Source organism: Hippopotamus amphibius, chromosome 2, assembly GCF_030028045.1.
Source record: "Hippopotamus amphibius kiboko isolate mHipAmp2 chromosome 2, mHipAmp2.hap2, whole genome shotgun sequence".
Lineage (NCBI taxonomy): Eukaryota > Metazoa > Chordata > Mammalia > Artiodactyla > Hippopotamidae > Hippopotamus > Hippopotamus amphibius.
In genome coordinates, this window is record NC_080187.1 from 205,760,423 (window position 1) to 205,776,196 (window position 15,774).

The 15,774-nt window shown below is 39.2% G+C and overlaps 1 protein-coding gene and 1 pseudogene across 9 annotated transcripts in view; both read right to left on the bottom strand.

Moving 5' to 3' along the window:
- The window catches only part of LOC130845508 (60S ribosomal protein L19-like), a 35,857-nt pseudogene extending 20,703 nt beyond the window's left edge, over positions 1-15,154 (bottom strand).
- The window catches only part of CSNK1G1 (casein kinase 1 gamma 1), a 164,403-nt gene extending 149,201 nt beyond the window's left edge, over positions 1-15,202 (bottom strand). For 5 of the 9 annotated variants that reach the window (XR_009051412.1, XR_009051413.1, XM_057722808.1 and 2 more), the window contains exon 1: positions 15,067-15,188. The gene's annotated coding sequence lies outside the window, so the exon portion shown is untranslated. Of the gene's footprint in view, positions 1-63; positions 126-15,066 lie in introns of all 9 variants that reach the window. The other 4 variants (XM_057722804.1, XM_057722806.1, XM_057722805.1 and 1 more) reach the window with 4 other exon arrangements.
- Positions 15,203-15,774: the final 572 nt, after the last annotated feature.

Consider the following 15,774-nt stretch of genomic DNA (forward strand, 5'->3'; position numbering starts at 1 on the left):
CTATAAGCAAGGAGAGGATAAAATACTTAAAGTGATGAAAGGAAAAAAAGAAAAAAAACCAACCTAGAACTCTGTATCCAGTGTTAAGTATCTTCCATATTTACAGCAGAGGAGAAGTAAAGAGTCTGTCGGACAAACAAAAACAGAGGGAATTTATGGTCAGTAGATCTGCCTTGCAAGAAATGTTTAGAGAAGTTCTTCAGAGAGAGGAAAGATGACATGTCAAAAACTATATGAAGAGCACTAGAGAGGAACAAATGAAGGTAAAACGAAATTCCTTCTTTTTCTTAATTGATCTAATAGATAACTATAGGTTCAAAATAATAATGGTAACAATGTATTAAGTGATTATACTTTATGGGTAAGTGAATGAATCACAGAAATGTTATAAGGGACAGGAGGGAAGAATTGGGAATCCCATTACAAGGTACCTGCATAAACCATGAAACAGTATAGTGTTACTTGGAAGTAGGCTTAGATTAATTATAAATGTATAAAAGCAAACCACAGAGTAGCCACTAAAACTTTTTTTTAATTCATATGCAATTGCAAGAGACAACAAATAGCCAAAATCCAATTTTGGAAAATCCTGAAAAACAAAACCTTGAAAAACAAAATGAGATACCACTTACACCCACTAGGATGGCTATAATTACACACACACACACAAAATAATAAGTTTTGGTGAAGATGTAGAGAAATTAGAACGCCTGAACATTGCTGGTGAGAATGTAATTCTCACACTTCCTAATATAAGACCTAATATAAGAGCTAAAACTATAAAACTCCTAGAAGATATACAAATGGCTAATAAGCACACAAAAAGATGCTCAGCATCACTGGTCATTGGGAAAATGCAAATCAAAAACCACAAGATACCTCATTACACCTACTAACATGGCTATAATCAAAAACTGGAAAATGGTGCGGTGGTTAAGAATCTGCCCGCCAATGTAGGAGACATGGGTTCAATCCCTGGTCTGGGAAGATCCCACATGCCGAGGAGCAATTAAGCCCACGCGCCACAACTACTGAGCCTGAGCTCTAGAGCCCGCGAGCCACAACTACTGAGCCCACACCCTGCAACTACTGAAGCCCAAGCGCCTAGAGCCCACGCTCCACAACAAGAGAAGCCACCTCAATGAGAAGCCTGTGCACCACCATGAAGAGTAGCCCCCTCTTGCTGCACCTAGAGAAAGTCTGCGTGCAGCAACGAAGACCCAACGCAGTCAGAAAAAAAAAAAAGGAAAATAAGTGTTGGTAAGGATGTGGAGAAACTGGAATCCTGCTTATGGGAATGTATTTAAGACAACTTAGCAGCTGTAGAAAACCATAGGTAGTTTCCTCAAAAGAACTAACGTAGAATTACCATTTGATCCAGCAATTCCACTTTTGGATATGTACCCCAAAGAAGTGAAAGCAGGGACTTGAACAGATACTTCAAACATGTTCAACATGATTTCAGTTGGGGAAAATGAAAAAGTTTGGAGATAGTGGTAAAATGGGGAAATTTATGGTAAACATATTTTACCATAATTTTCCTTTAAAGTGAGGAAAGGTGGAGAAGGAACCATTATGTGAATCTGTGAAGTAATCACTTAGGAAATACGACAGATTGAGATAGAGAGGTTCATGTAATGAATAATTACTTAAAAAATGTGAAATCTGACCAATTATAAACAAAAAAAAAAAGTAAACTCTCTACAAAAAAAAAAAAAAATGGCAAAGGACTTGCATAGACATTTCACCAAAAAAGATACACAAATGGCCAATAGGCACTAAAAAATATACCAACATCATAAGCCATTAGGGAAATGCAAATCAAAATCACAATGAAATACCACTTACACCTACTAGGATGGTTATAATTAAAAAATAAATAAGGGGAACTTCCCTGCCGGTCCAGTAGTTAAAACTCCATGCTTCCACTGCAAGGGGCACAGGTTCAATGCCTGGGCAGGGAACTAAGATCTCCACATGCCACAGCACAGCCAAAAAGTAAAAATAAATAAATAGGGAATTCCCTGGCAGTCCAATGTGGCCCCAGGTTCAATCCCTAGTCAGGGATCTAAGATCCCATGAGCTGCGCAGCAAGGCCTAAATAAATAAATAATAACAAATTTCAGAGAGGATATAGAGAAATTAGAACCCTCAGACATTGTTGGTGAGAATAGAAAATGGTGGAGTCACTGTAAAACAGGTGGTGGTTCCTCAAAAAATAAAAAGTAGGATTACCATATGACCCAGCAATTCCATTCCTAGGTACATATCCAAAAGAACTGAAAGCAGGTATTCATACAAAAACTTGTATCTCAATGTTCATAGGAGCACTATTCACAGTAACCAAAAGGTGGAAACAATCAAAAAATCTCCATCACCTGATGAATGAATGAACAAATGTGGTATATCCACACAGTGGAATATGATTCAGCCATAAAAAGAAATGAAGTGCTGATACATGCTACAACACGGATGGACCTAGAAAATGTTATGCTACGTGAAAGAAGCAGACACAAAAGGTCACATATTATATGATTCCATTTATAGGAAATATCCAAAACAGGTAAATCCATAAAGACAGAAAGCAGATTCGTGTTTACTAGGGGCTGTGGAGAGAGAGGAACAGAGAGTAACTGCTTAACAGGTTTGGGGTTTTTCCTCTTGGGATGATGAAAATGTTTTGAAACTAGATAAAGGTTATGGTTGCACAACACTGTGAATGTAGCAAATGCCACCAAAGTGTGCACTTTAAAATGGCTAATTTTACATTATGTCGATTTTATCTCAATGAATAAGAGGGTGCTAAAACAGAACTGATAACATCTTATGAAAACAATTACCCAGACACCTCAAGTTATTTTAGTATTTACTGCTTCCCAACTAAAACAAAATAACACAGAAATATTTCTTAAACTGTCTTAAGATGCTCCTGACCTTTTTCTAAATCATGATATTTCTCTAGAGAGGGAAGAGTGGTATTATAAAAAGCTTCTTGGGCATAATGCACTCAAAGATTTATTTACTCTAAAATCTAAAAGATACTTTTTAAAAGCAGGATGAGGTTTTAAACTTACCATGAGCAAAAAGACCAAACAAAACTCAGAAACTCAGCTATCCCAAGTTACTTTGAACTTTTTACCTAAAACGCACAATACAAAAATTTCCATTGGTTATTTCTCACAATCCCTTTTACAGTAGTTTCAAATGGGCTAAAGGACTTGCCCTGGTACCCACTGTAAGCACTACTTCCCTTCTGACAGTCACTCCCCCTTGCTATCTGTCACCTAGGGCTGAAACTTAGTTTTGAGTCTTCTTTCTCTCTAGGTCTCTAGTTACTAAGAGCTGTTTCAAGAGGCTCTTGAGGTCGAAGTACTTGAGCCTGACATCCTGTGTCTCCCACTTATCAACAGTGTGAAAGTTGGAGGTAACCTTCCTTTCTTTGCCTCACTTCCTGATCTGTATAATGGGAATAAGCCACACCTCAGTGGCTTGCTGCGAGAATGAGATGTGAGTGCAAAGCATTTAGTAAACTCCCATTATATAAACAGTAAACAAACTGCCATTACTATTATTACTGTTCTGTGTTTTCACTAATATTTCTCTAGAACAGGCCCTCACTGCTGCTAGATTACACCCACTAGGTTATGTCTGCACCTCCTCAACTGGCTTCCTACATTCCCCTTTTAGCAGTCCAAAGGATTCTGCACATCATAATCAGACTTACTTTGCATACACATACAAATATATCCTGTTACTCCCCAGCTTAAAAAACCTTTAATGGGTCCCTACTTATTACGACATCAAATCTAACATTCTCTGCCTTTCATTATCCTGTTAACAGCTGTTCTCAAACTTTAGTGTACGTTGGAATCATCTGGATTGCTTGTTAAAAACATATTGTTGGAACCTACCCCTGGAATTTACAATTCAGTAAGTCTAGAGCAGAGCCTCAGAATTTGCTTTGTAATAGATTTCCAGGTAATTCTCATGCTGGTGGCTGAGGAACCACATTTTGAGAAGTACTACTTAAAACATGACCCCCTTCTGCTTCCTTAATTTTATTTCTCCCTACTCTTTAACCAGTACATATAACTTTCATTAGTTTCACAGGCTGTGCCCAATTCTCCTGCCCTGCTTTAACTCTGCTGCCCCAAAATACTTTCTTGCCTACCCAAATCACACCCATCCTTTAAGCCTATGGTTCTCAACACTGCCTGGGCATTACAATCATCTTGGGAAGGCTTTTAAAAGCTATGGATGGGGAAATTCCATGGCAGTCCAGTGGTCAGGACAAGGGCGTGGGTTCAATCCCTGGTCAGGGAACTAAGATCCTGTAAGCCGTGAGGCACGCGACCCCACCTCCCCCCCCCAAAAAAAACTGTGGATGCCCCACCCCTGAGATTCTGATTCAACTGATCCTGGGACAAGTTTCCCCAAGTGATTCTAATAAGCAGCCAAAATTGAGATCCACTAATTTACCTTCTGTCTCCTTCCCATCAGAATTATGAATGCTCACTGAATTCTCTCCTTCCTAAATTCCTATACTGTTATCAGATTATATCATCAAACCGTGTTACTCTCGTTTTCAATTCATTCTCACACTTGGTCAATGATCATATCTTTAATTTCTATATTACTACAGAACTGGTATGGTGGCAATACACAGTAGGAACTCAGTGTTTATTTCCTCACTGATTGTGGATTTAAACTGGAATTCAGAACTTTAAATATTTCTACTCTATCCAATTTAGGTAAATACACTCCCTCTTTTTTTTAGTACAGTTCTGCAACAGCTCATTTTGTTATTGTGAGTCATTTAACTCCTTCTTTCCCCAATAAATAAATTGAAAAAAAATACTAATGTAGGGCTTCCTAGGTGGCGCAGTGGTTGGGAATCCACCTGCCAATGTAGAGGACATGAGTTCAATCCCTGCTCCAGGAAGATCCCACATGCCGTGGAGCAACTAAGCCTGTGTGCCCAAAAAAAAAAAAAAAAAAAAAAATACTAATGTATCAAAATGCTGTGGAGAATAATAAAATGATTAATAGGATCATAAATGGCTTCACAGTTGCTTTCTTAGAGCAAACAGCCTTTTTTAAATCCATTAAAGACTGTTTCAGAACAGTTAAAGAGAATCAAAGCACACATATTTAAAGATGCTGAAGCTCTGAATAGTTCTATGATTTGTTTTCTCAACAGATGTGCATCCTTCAAGCCCTGAATTCACCAGATGCATATTAAATTAATCTGTACTTTCAGTTTTATATAACACTCCACTCTAGTTTTATAAATACACCACCACATAAAGCAGAATTCCATTGTCGCTTTATGACATTAAATATTAACAGATTACCTCTACTGTGCAAAGAAAAAATACATTAAGATTCATTTTAATGCAGCCAAATATGCGCTTGCTGAGTATAGGCTATAATATCTTCATTATTTTTGAATTGGCTGATTTCTATTTAGAATGAGAAAAATAACAAATTTGCTCTTAACTAAAGATCCAGTGACACTTGGTATTTAAAGAAATACTAACTCAACACTTCAGAAATTAACTAGGATTTCAACTAAATACCTGAATTCTAACACTGTAGTAGTTTAATAGTCTACTTAAATTTCCTGGAAATTTTACTTCTTATAAAATCATTATTTCTTCATTAACTAAAGAGAACGAATTAGTGAATTATATCAGAAACAGAACTGGAATAGAAGTTAGGACACCTGGGTTCCAGTGTGACTCATTAGCTATACCATCTCGATCAGGTCTCTTAGTGTCTCTGCACTTTAGCAGCCTCAGCTGTAAAATGAGGAAGTCTAACTAGACCATCTCCATGTTTTCTTTTACTTTACGATTCCATAATCTATGAAACTCAAGAAACATAAGCATTAACCAGATGGATCCCATTAAAGACAAAGTGAGCTTATGTATTGATTGATTTGGAGAGCATGTATCTTTGGAAAACCTAAGTGCTTTCACACAAACAGATTGTTCCTCATGTCTGCTTTTATTTAACTAGGTGAAAAAGCAAACAAAATTCATCAAACATGGAGTTATTAAACACTTTTTGCATCATACTCAAGATGACTGGACTATCTGAATGTCACAATACCAATTAAGGTTAAAATGTTTTAGAAAATAGAAGGTGTCCTAGAAATCCAGGACAGGACAGTTATAAAGCCAACTGAAAGAGGATTCTAACAATTACTACTTAGGCTATGTGAGAAACAATGCCTCAGGACAGCATTTTACTACTTATATCAGGCAACTACAGCAGTACCCATGATATCTCTTCCTACTCAAACTTTGCCAGCTCAAGTTTCTGGATGGTCTTCAACAAATGTAATAGGAAGAAGCAAACACTGGAGAGGACAGCTAAGAAATCTGTATAGCTGAAACCTGCACAACAATAGAATACAAGTGACAAAGGACCTTAACTTTAGTGACAGTTCAAAAATCCTGAATTTAGATCCCTATCAAGCCACTTTACCCCCTGCAAGTGTCATGTGGGCGGCACCACATTTAGCTCACACTTCCTAATGCCCAATTACATATCCCAAAGAATTAAAGCACCTGTCAATTAACACCTAATGCCCTAGTATCAATCTTTTTGAAAGGGAAACTCGAGACTCTGAACAATGCTTCTAATTACATCTCAGAATGTTAGAAAAATTTCTTTTCAAAACCACCCCTAGGAATTATTTTATTCATTTTAGTTTCTAAAAAAGAAAGAAAAAAAAAACCCCAACGGTTGGGGTGGGAAGGACAGATAAATTGGCAGAGCACAGAGGATTTTAAGGACGTTGAAAATACTCTGTACATCATTATAATGATGAATAAATGTCACTATGCATTTTTCCAAACCTATGGTAAGTACAGTACAAAGAATCAACCCTAAATTAAACTATGGACTTTGGGCGACTATGATGTGTCAATGTAGGTTCATCAATTATAACAAATGTACCGCTTGGGTAGGGGATCCTGATAATGGGGGAGGCTATGCATGGGTAGGAATAGAAGGTATATGGGAAATCTCTGTACCTTCCTCTCAATTTTGCTGTGAATCTAAAACTGCTCTAAAAAATAAAGTCTTGGAACTTTTCCTGATGGTCCAGTGGGTAAGACTCCACGCTCCCAATGCAGGGGGCCCGGGTTCAATCCCTGGTTAGGGAACTAGATCCTGCACGTATGCCACAACTAAGATCCTATGTGCCCCGGTGCAGCCAAAATAAATAAATAAGTAAATATTAAAAAAGAAAATAAAATAAAAAATAAAATCTTTAAAAAATACCACATTAGCATTTTTAGAATAGAAAACATTTTAATAAAACAATTGGACATCCTTGTGCAATAATATGAATATAGACACAGTCCTTAAACCTTCTACAAAAACTCAAATGGATCATAGAACTCAATGTAAAATGCAAAACTATAAAAGTTCTCAAAGATACATAGGAGAAAATCTTTGTGACCTCGGATTTGGTAATGAGTTTTTAGATACACCAAAGAAAACAAAAAAAAACTTGTAAAGCTGGACTTTATTAAAACTAAAAATTTTCATACTGTTAAAGACACTACTAAGAGAATAAAGAGACAAGCCACAGACTGGAAAAAAATATTTGTCAAAAACATATCTGATAAAGGATTTGTATCCAAAATATACAAAGAACACTTAAAACCGAACAGTAAGAAAACAACTCAATTTAACAATGGGCAAAAGATCTGAACAGCCATCTCATCAAAGAATATATATAAATGGCAAACAAGCATATGAAAAGGTGGTTCAACACTATGTCATTAGGAAATTCCAAATTAAAACACCTATTAGAAAGGCTCAAGCACAAAAAACTGACTATATCAAATTCTAGCAAATACTCAGAACAACAAGAACACTCATACGTTGCTGATGGTAATGCATATTGGTATAACCACTTTGAAAGACAGTTTCACAGTTTCTTACAAAATTAAATATAGTCTTATCAGCCCAGCAATCACACTTGTTATTTACCCAAAGGAGGTGAAAGCTTATGTACACACAAAACCCTGCACGTGTAAGTTTACTGCAGCTTTATTTGTAATTCCCCCGCCCTGCCACCCCCCTCCAAAAAAGGAAGCAACCAAGATGTCCTTCCCTAGGTGAAGGGATAAACAAACTGTGGTACATCCATATAACAGGAAATTATTCAGCAATAAAAGGACAGGAGCTATCAAGCCACAAAAAGACATGAAGGAAACTTAAACGCATATTGCTAAGTAAAAGAAACCAGTCTGAAAAAACGCTGCATACTATATGATTCCAACTACATGAAATTTTGGAAAAGGCAAACTATAGAGATAGTATAAAGGTCAGTGGTCGTCAGGAATTCTGGGGGGAAAAAAGGAGGGGTGAATAGGTAAAATGGGTTTTTTTTTTTAGGGTGGTAAAACTATTCTGTATGAAACTGTAATGGTGGATACATGTTATTATGCATGTTATAACCCACAGAACCATACAACACAAAGAGTGAACCTAATGAAAACTATGGATAATAATAATGTATCAATACTGGTTCATTAATCGTAACTAATGTACCACACTAATACAAGATGTTAATAAAGGGGGAAAATGTGGGGGGGGGCAGTGGGGGGGAATTAAGTGGATATGGAGAGATATGAAACTCTACCTGCTCAATTTTTCTGTAAGTCTAAAACCGTTCAAAAAAATAAAGTCTTAATAAAAAAAAAAATTGGGGACCTCCCTGGTGGCGCAGTGGTTAAGAATCCGCCTGTCAAGGCAGGGGACACAGGTTTGATCCCTGGTCCGGGAAGAGCCTACATGCCGTGGAGCCGTGCGTCATAACTACTGAGCCTGTGCTCTGGAGCCTGTGAGCCACAATTACTGAAGCCCACGCAACAGAGTAGCCCCTCCTCACCATAACTACAGAAATTCCTTGTGCAACTACGAAGACCTAACGCAGCCAAAAAAAATAAAAAAGTAAATTAAAAAGAATATTAAAAAAAATTCGGGCACCCACACTCTCAAAGAATAGATATCGCTACTTTAAACTACAGAAATCCTAGCAAAGCAGAAAAAAAAAAACCTAATAAATCAAATTTGAATAAATATTTAAATAAATTTAAATTAAAAGAAATCAACTTTTTTTTTTTGGCCACCCAGCGCGGCTTGCGGGATCGTACCCCACCAGGGATCAAACCCCTGCCCCCACAGTGAAAGCATGAAAGTGCCGAGTCCTAACCACTGGACTGCCAAGGAATTCCTGAAAAGATGTTAACTTTCATCTCCTTGCCTTTTTCCTGGCTTGGTCATATCTCTGCTCACTAGCACCTACGTCAGCGTGACCTCTAGGAAACAGAGAAGAAATCCAGCTGGGAAGCTGCTTGACCACAATTATGGTTAGCAATTTAGCCCGAAGAACTGAAATCTGGTAATCATTATGGACACTCAAGCACACGCACATACACACACACAAAACTTAAAACATCTGAGACTTCCCTGGTGGTGCAGTGGTTAAGAATCCGCCTGCCAATGCAGGGGACACGGGTTCAGATCCCTGGTCCGGGAAGATCCCGTATGCTGCAGAGCAACTAAGCCTGTGTGCCACAATTACTGAGCCTGTGCTCTAGAACCACAAGCCACAACTACTGAAGCCCATGTGCCCTAGAGCCTGTGCTCCTCAACAAGAGAAGCCACAGCAATGAGAAGCCCACGCACTACCACGAAGAGTAGCCCCTGCTCACTGCAACTAGAGAAAGCCCACGCACAGCAATGAAGACCCAATACAGCCAATAAATAAATAAAAATTAAAAAGAAATTAAAATTAAAAAAAAAAACTTAAAACATTTTAATATCACTCATTAATGCCAACAGACAAAGTGTGCTCATAAATCTATCAAGAAGGATGTAATGTAAGGTACTTTCATTCAGAGACCCAAAAGTCCTCAGTGCCTCTTTTCCTAGGTTAAAGAATTAGAATGTGTAAACTACAGAAATCAATGTGGGTCCAATGCTATTGTTCCTTGGAAATTTTATGTGGCATTTTGATGGAGACATCAAACTGTAGCATTTTGATAGGCTTACTGAGCACCCAGAGGTGTTGCACCAAGCTCTCTCTGACAGCCAGGACAATGGCTACCTGTTCACTCAGCTTCTCTGGCCAAGACAAATTCCAAGAGAATATCCCTTTCCGCAGTAGATCTATGCCTCCACTGTGATCGGTGAGCAATTACTGAAGAACAATTCCCATCCCTGACACCCCAGTCCCTGCCATAACTACACTGCCTACTTGGAGCTTCTGGGTGAGGAACAAGACAATTGATCTGTCTTCCCACACCACCAGAACATCCCTACTGCAGACAAAGCAGGGCTCTCTTCCATCCAGTAGACTCTCTCTTCAGGTCATTTCTGGGATACCACACTAGTTTTACTTTATAGTTTCTCAAAGATGTCTGGGTCTTTCTGGTCCATGCTAAGTCCCCAACTACTGTAACCTGAACAAGACACATTATTTTCCAGCTCAGTAAATCCAAAAGGCTGTCCTCAGCATTATTAAGATCCAAATTGAAAAGTGACAAGTATGTGCCTTATGAACTGTATGGCATCACTTAGATGAAAACTGTAGCAATTGGCATCAAGGCAAAACTCACTACTCAAAGAATAAGTTTAAGTGGATTCATCACTAAATAAGAAAATCAACAACAGAAGCTTCTCTTCTGGTTGTAGTATCAGGAAAAAAAGGATTTATTCCATATCTCCATAATCCATTTTGGTAGCCACTTCCATCAATAAGTAGACTATGGCAAGCACTAATGACAAGAATGGTTTATTAAGCAAATGATGACAAAGATGCATGAAGCTATCTAATGTTCATAGTTTGAAATAACAACTACTTTTAACCAATGTCTGTGATGTTTCTGTGTAACTCAATATAAAAAGCAAGTTCTTTTAGTTACATGTTCACTGATATAGCTGAAATTACATAACCTAAATCTACTGAGCGTTTTTATTTTTGAAAAAAAATCTGATGAATTCAAAGCCACAAAACATGAAGGGGTGAGGGAACAGGAATCTGAAACAGATGGCATCTCTCTAATTTTTTTTCCCTGAGTCCATCTTGAACACAGTCCCAATAATGTCAAAAATCCAATTTAACTCTCCAAATAAGTAACCTACAAAACATAAAATGCTAATTCTGAAGTAAATTCATTCTTTTTTTTTTTTTCTTCCCAGCTTCTCAAAGTTTCTATATTAGGCAGAAATGAGTAGAGACAAGCTGGATGTTAAATAAAGGAAAAACTATCGTTCCACAAATTCTAAAGTTCTTTCATGAAAATCTACTTCCACTTATCTGAAGCCACTGAAGCAGTTTCTATCAAGATTGGTGATAATAAAATCTGTCTATGATATCAGCCTTTTTTTTCTGGATACAATGATTATTTAGCCTTATTAGAGACCAAATCATAGCCCCCAAAAGAAATAAGCTCTAAAATAGAAACAAGCTCTGGAATAATACTCATTTGGTTTGAGTAAAGCACTGCCTGGCATTTTTTAAACATTTCCACAGTAACTCACTCCTGATTTGGCAGCACAATAAAGTTAACTGTACTTTGTTCATTATATATTCTAGTATGGTATATAAACCTTCCCAATCTTTCCTAAAGCTTTCTGAGGTCATCCAAGAGATAGACATTAAAGGAAGGTTTAGTCATTTTTAGATTTCCTGACAAGCAAATTCCATACTGACAACTGCAAAGATCCGTGGAATGGCCACATACTCTAAGTGGAAAAGGTCGTTGAGAAGAGTATCATCTGTAACAGTCTCTATTATTGCCCACCTTTTAAAGATATCTTTTTTTAAAATTTTATTTATTTATTTATTATTTTTGGGGGGGTACACCAAGTTCAATCATCTGTTTTTATACACATATCCCCGTATTCCCTCCCCTCCTTGACTCTCCCCCTCGAGTCCCCCCCACCCTCCCCATTAAAGATATCTTTTTTACAGCCAGTATCCTCTCTCATACCAAAACAAATTATTTATTAAAGTCTTATGAGAAGATAGGGAAAAAAACAGGAGTTTCTCATGGCTTTACCAAAGCAAGATAATATGGCCTCAACTTTAAGATTCAAAAGATGCTGAAAAGACTTCCTAGGTGGCGCACTGGTTGAGAATCCGCCTGCCAATGCAGGGGACACGGGTTCGAGCCCTGCTCTGGGAAGATCCCACATGCCACGAAGCAACTAATCCTGTGCGCCACAACTACTGAGGCTGTGCTCTAGAGCCCGTTAGCCACAACTATTGCGCCCATGTACTGCAACTATTGAAGCCCACGCGCCTAGGGCCCGTGCTCCGCAACAAGAGAAGTCACTACAATGAGGAGCCTGTGCACCACAATGAAGAGTAGTCCCTGCTCCCAGCAACTAGAGAGAGCCCGTGTGCAGCAACAAACACCCAACACAGCCAATAAATAAATAAAATTAATTAATTTAAAAAAGATGTTGAAAAATAATGATCCAGAAAAACGCAGTTAAATGCTGACATATACACTAAAGACTTGACAATATCAGAAAAGCCATTTAGAAAGTTGAATAACCTTGCAAAAAATCTATAACTGTAGCAAAAACACAATTTCAACTCTTTAAAAAATATATAAGTACCTTATTAATAATCTGAAATATATCCATCCATTTATCAATTTGACCATTATTTATTTAGTGCCTATTATGTAGCTGCAATGGTGGATAAAAATTAAAACAGTATTTCTATCTCAAGAAGCATGCAATATAGCTGGACAGTTTTTTTTAAAAAAAAGTTCAATTCTGTTTAAGAGAGACAGAAGAAATATATTTGAAACTTTCTCTCAAAATTATGGAAAACCTATAAACTTCCCTAAAAGTGATACTGAATCACAAACTTCGTAACCATTTTTCACACAAAAAAACTATTATTAAAGCAAGTTATTTGATTTTTATCTTTTGAGTATAAAGTACATTTAAAAATTAAAAATTACTGGGAATTCTCTGGCAGTCCAGTAGTTAGGACTTGGCGCTTCACTGAGGGGGCCTGGGTTTGATCCCTGGTCAGGGAACTAAGATCCCACAAGCAATGTGGCATAGACAAAAAAAAAAAAGTTACGAACTTCAAGTTACTTCAAAAAGCAAACTACATCAGCTGAAAATGTGACATATAATAGGTTACAAATAAATGTACTGTTTTAAATCCACAAAACAAATTAATATAAAGATTTCATGTTTTTAAAATATATTTCTATATCATTATAAATGATTTAAAGGCAGAAATTCATTCCATTTTATTTTACAGAATATTATACATATAAAAATTCTGTAAGTTTTGCTAATAGTTTAAATCTAATTGAGTCCTGCTACCTGTGTTGATTTTATTCTTAAAAATACAACTACTTTCTACTTTATGCCCAATTTTAATTCTCTTCAGAGACATGTGATGTTAATTAAGATTTATAAACATTACTTTTTAAATGTTTTCCTTACCAATCCATACTATACACATCACAAATCTGAGAAAAACCTTTGAAGCATTATTGGTCATTTCAGTTAATACACATTGCTTTATTTTTAAGACTTTTAAGAAACTACTGATAACTGAATTTCATGCTACTTATGATCAATTTTTAGAAGCTACTGAAAATAATGTTGTATATACATGTTTTGGAATATTTACCCAGTTCTGTTCCTATCTCAAACCTCATTCCACAAAACTGGGCTACTTTGACTGTGTAAGATTTTAATAATTCATTTTCAACTGGAAGGTGCTTCCATTTAAAGTGGGCTGTTATTTAAATACATACCCCCCCTTACAATACTGATTAGAATTTTAACTCATGTTACTTACGAAGAAACTGAATCTCTGGTAGGTTCCATGACTTGCCCAAGGTCAACAACTAGCCAGTGGCAGCTCGAGTTCAATCCCAGATTTACCTAACCTCAAAGCCAATACTTCCACTTAAACACAATTATCTCCTTAAAAGATTAAGAGACAGGGTCAAAAGCGGGGAATCCTGTCCCTCTGAACGTTCACCTATCTATCCTGAGACATCTATAACCACACAATACCTACAATTCAGTCACTGATTAAAATATAAATGAAGAGGATCTTTCTGCTTCATTTAAACTAGGGCAAGCACACTGGCAGGTAAGAAAGATGTTAGAAAAGGCTTGCCTCAACATGTCTCACCTAGACCTTTATATCTTTACGGTTCCCCCAGTCTATTTTTCATAAACATGCATATCTACCAAACAAGGTTATGCTAGAGTAGTTTATAGTCTGGTGCTTTTCAGAGTTGCACTTTTCTAAAATAATTTAGACCAGACTTAATATTGAGCTGGGAGACTTGGCCGAATATGTCAATCCGGCACTTTTCAAACATTCGAAGTATCATTTAGGGACAACAAACCTGGTTCCACCCTCTTTCTTTTACGCTGTGATGCCTGCCCACTTGGGGAGGAGGGTACTGCTCCTGTAGAACACAGGCGAGAGTGCAGTAAAGGAAGAAGTGGGGGAAGCGCACGGAAGTTGGGAGGAGGGAGGTCTCCTTACCCACTCTTCTGCCCTAGCTCCGCCAAGGGCGGCTCCCCACTGTGCCCAGCCGACTCACAACCCCTACAACCCTCGAAGCCGGGCTGTCCCAGCAGGGTGGGCAGAAGAAGCAGGCAGTAGAAGTACGGGATTGCCCCATCCACCCCGCCAGGGTCCACGCTCTCCTTTTGGACCCAGAGGATGCCTCCTCTTTCAGAGCTAACCCTCCAGGTGGCAAACTCCCCGTCCACGCCAGCCGAAGTCTTCTCCATCTGAGGGGGCGCCTCCTCCGCAACCTCGACCCGGCCCCCCGGAACTCTCCGCCAGCCGTGACCCCCCAGCCTTCCATTCCACCCCCGCAACCTTCCACAGTCACACACGCCGGCCTGCGCCCCACCCAGGATCTCGGCGCTCCCCTCCCCGACCCGGAGCAGGGGCCCCCACCAGCCGCCAGATACACACACACCCTCAGGCTCCAGCCTCCCGGACCCCGTCGAAGCCGGAGCGAGTACCTGGTCTGGCCGTGCTCCGGGGCTCAGCTGGGGCGGGCGCGGTTCCCTCCCGGAGGCGCCGAGTGCTTCCCTACCCACCCGCAGCTTTGGCTTCTCTTTCCCAGGAACGGGAGGGAGGAGAGGTGCGGGAGGGGAGGGGGAAGGCTAGGAGCCGTGGGGCGGCAGAAGCCGAACCGGAACCTCTAGCGCTGGCCCCACCCTCAGCCGAGCGCGGAGCAGCCTGGCGCTCCCGGTAGGACGGAGTTAAAGCAGGCAGTGAGAAATAGACACCACCACTTCCGGGTCATTCCCGCTACCGCCCCTCCTTAGCAACCGCGTGGGGTTGCTAAGCGGAAGTGCCTTCAAAGACAACCACCCCCATTACTTCTGGGACTACCAGGAGGTAGCTGGGAGCTTTTGGCAACACGCTCTTTACCTTCTGCTCCGGGACTTGGGCTGAGCACGGAGTTCGCTGCCAAAGTCACGAAGCCAATCCTGCTTTTCCCTTCACCTGTACCCCCCACCAGCCCCAGCCACTATTTACTCCTGTTCCCTCCCGCCCTGAATCCCGGGCGGATCTATTGGCTCCTGCTAAGGCTTTCTCAGGTCCCTAGTGGGAGTTACTTTCTGGCGGTTTAGCAAGCATCTCCCTCTTGTGGATTTTCAGTTGTTTCAACTTAGCTTTTAAAATCTCCAATGTTAGGAAAGCTTTTCATGCACTTCGTTCCC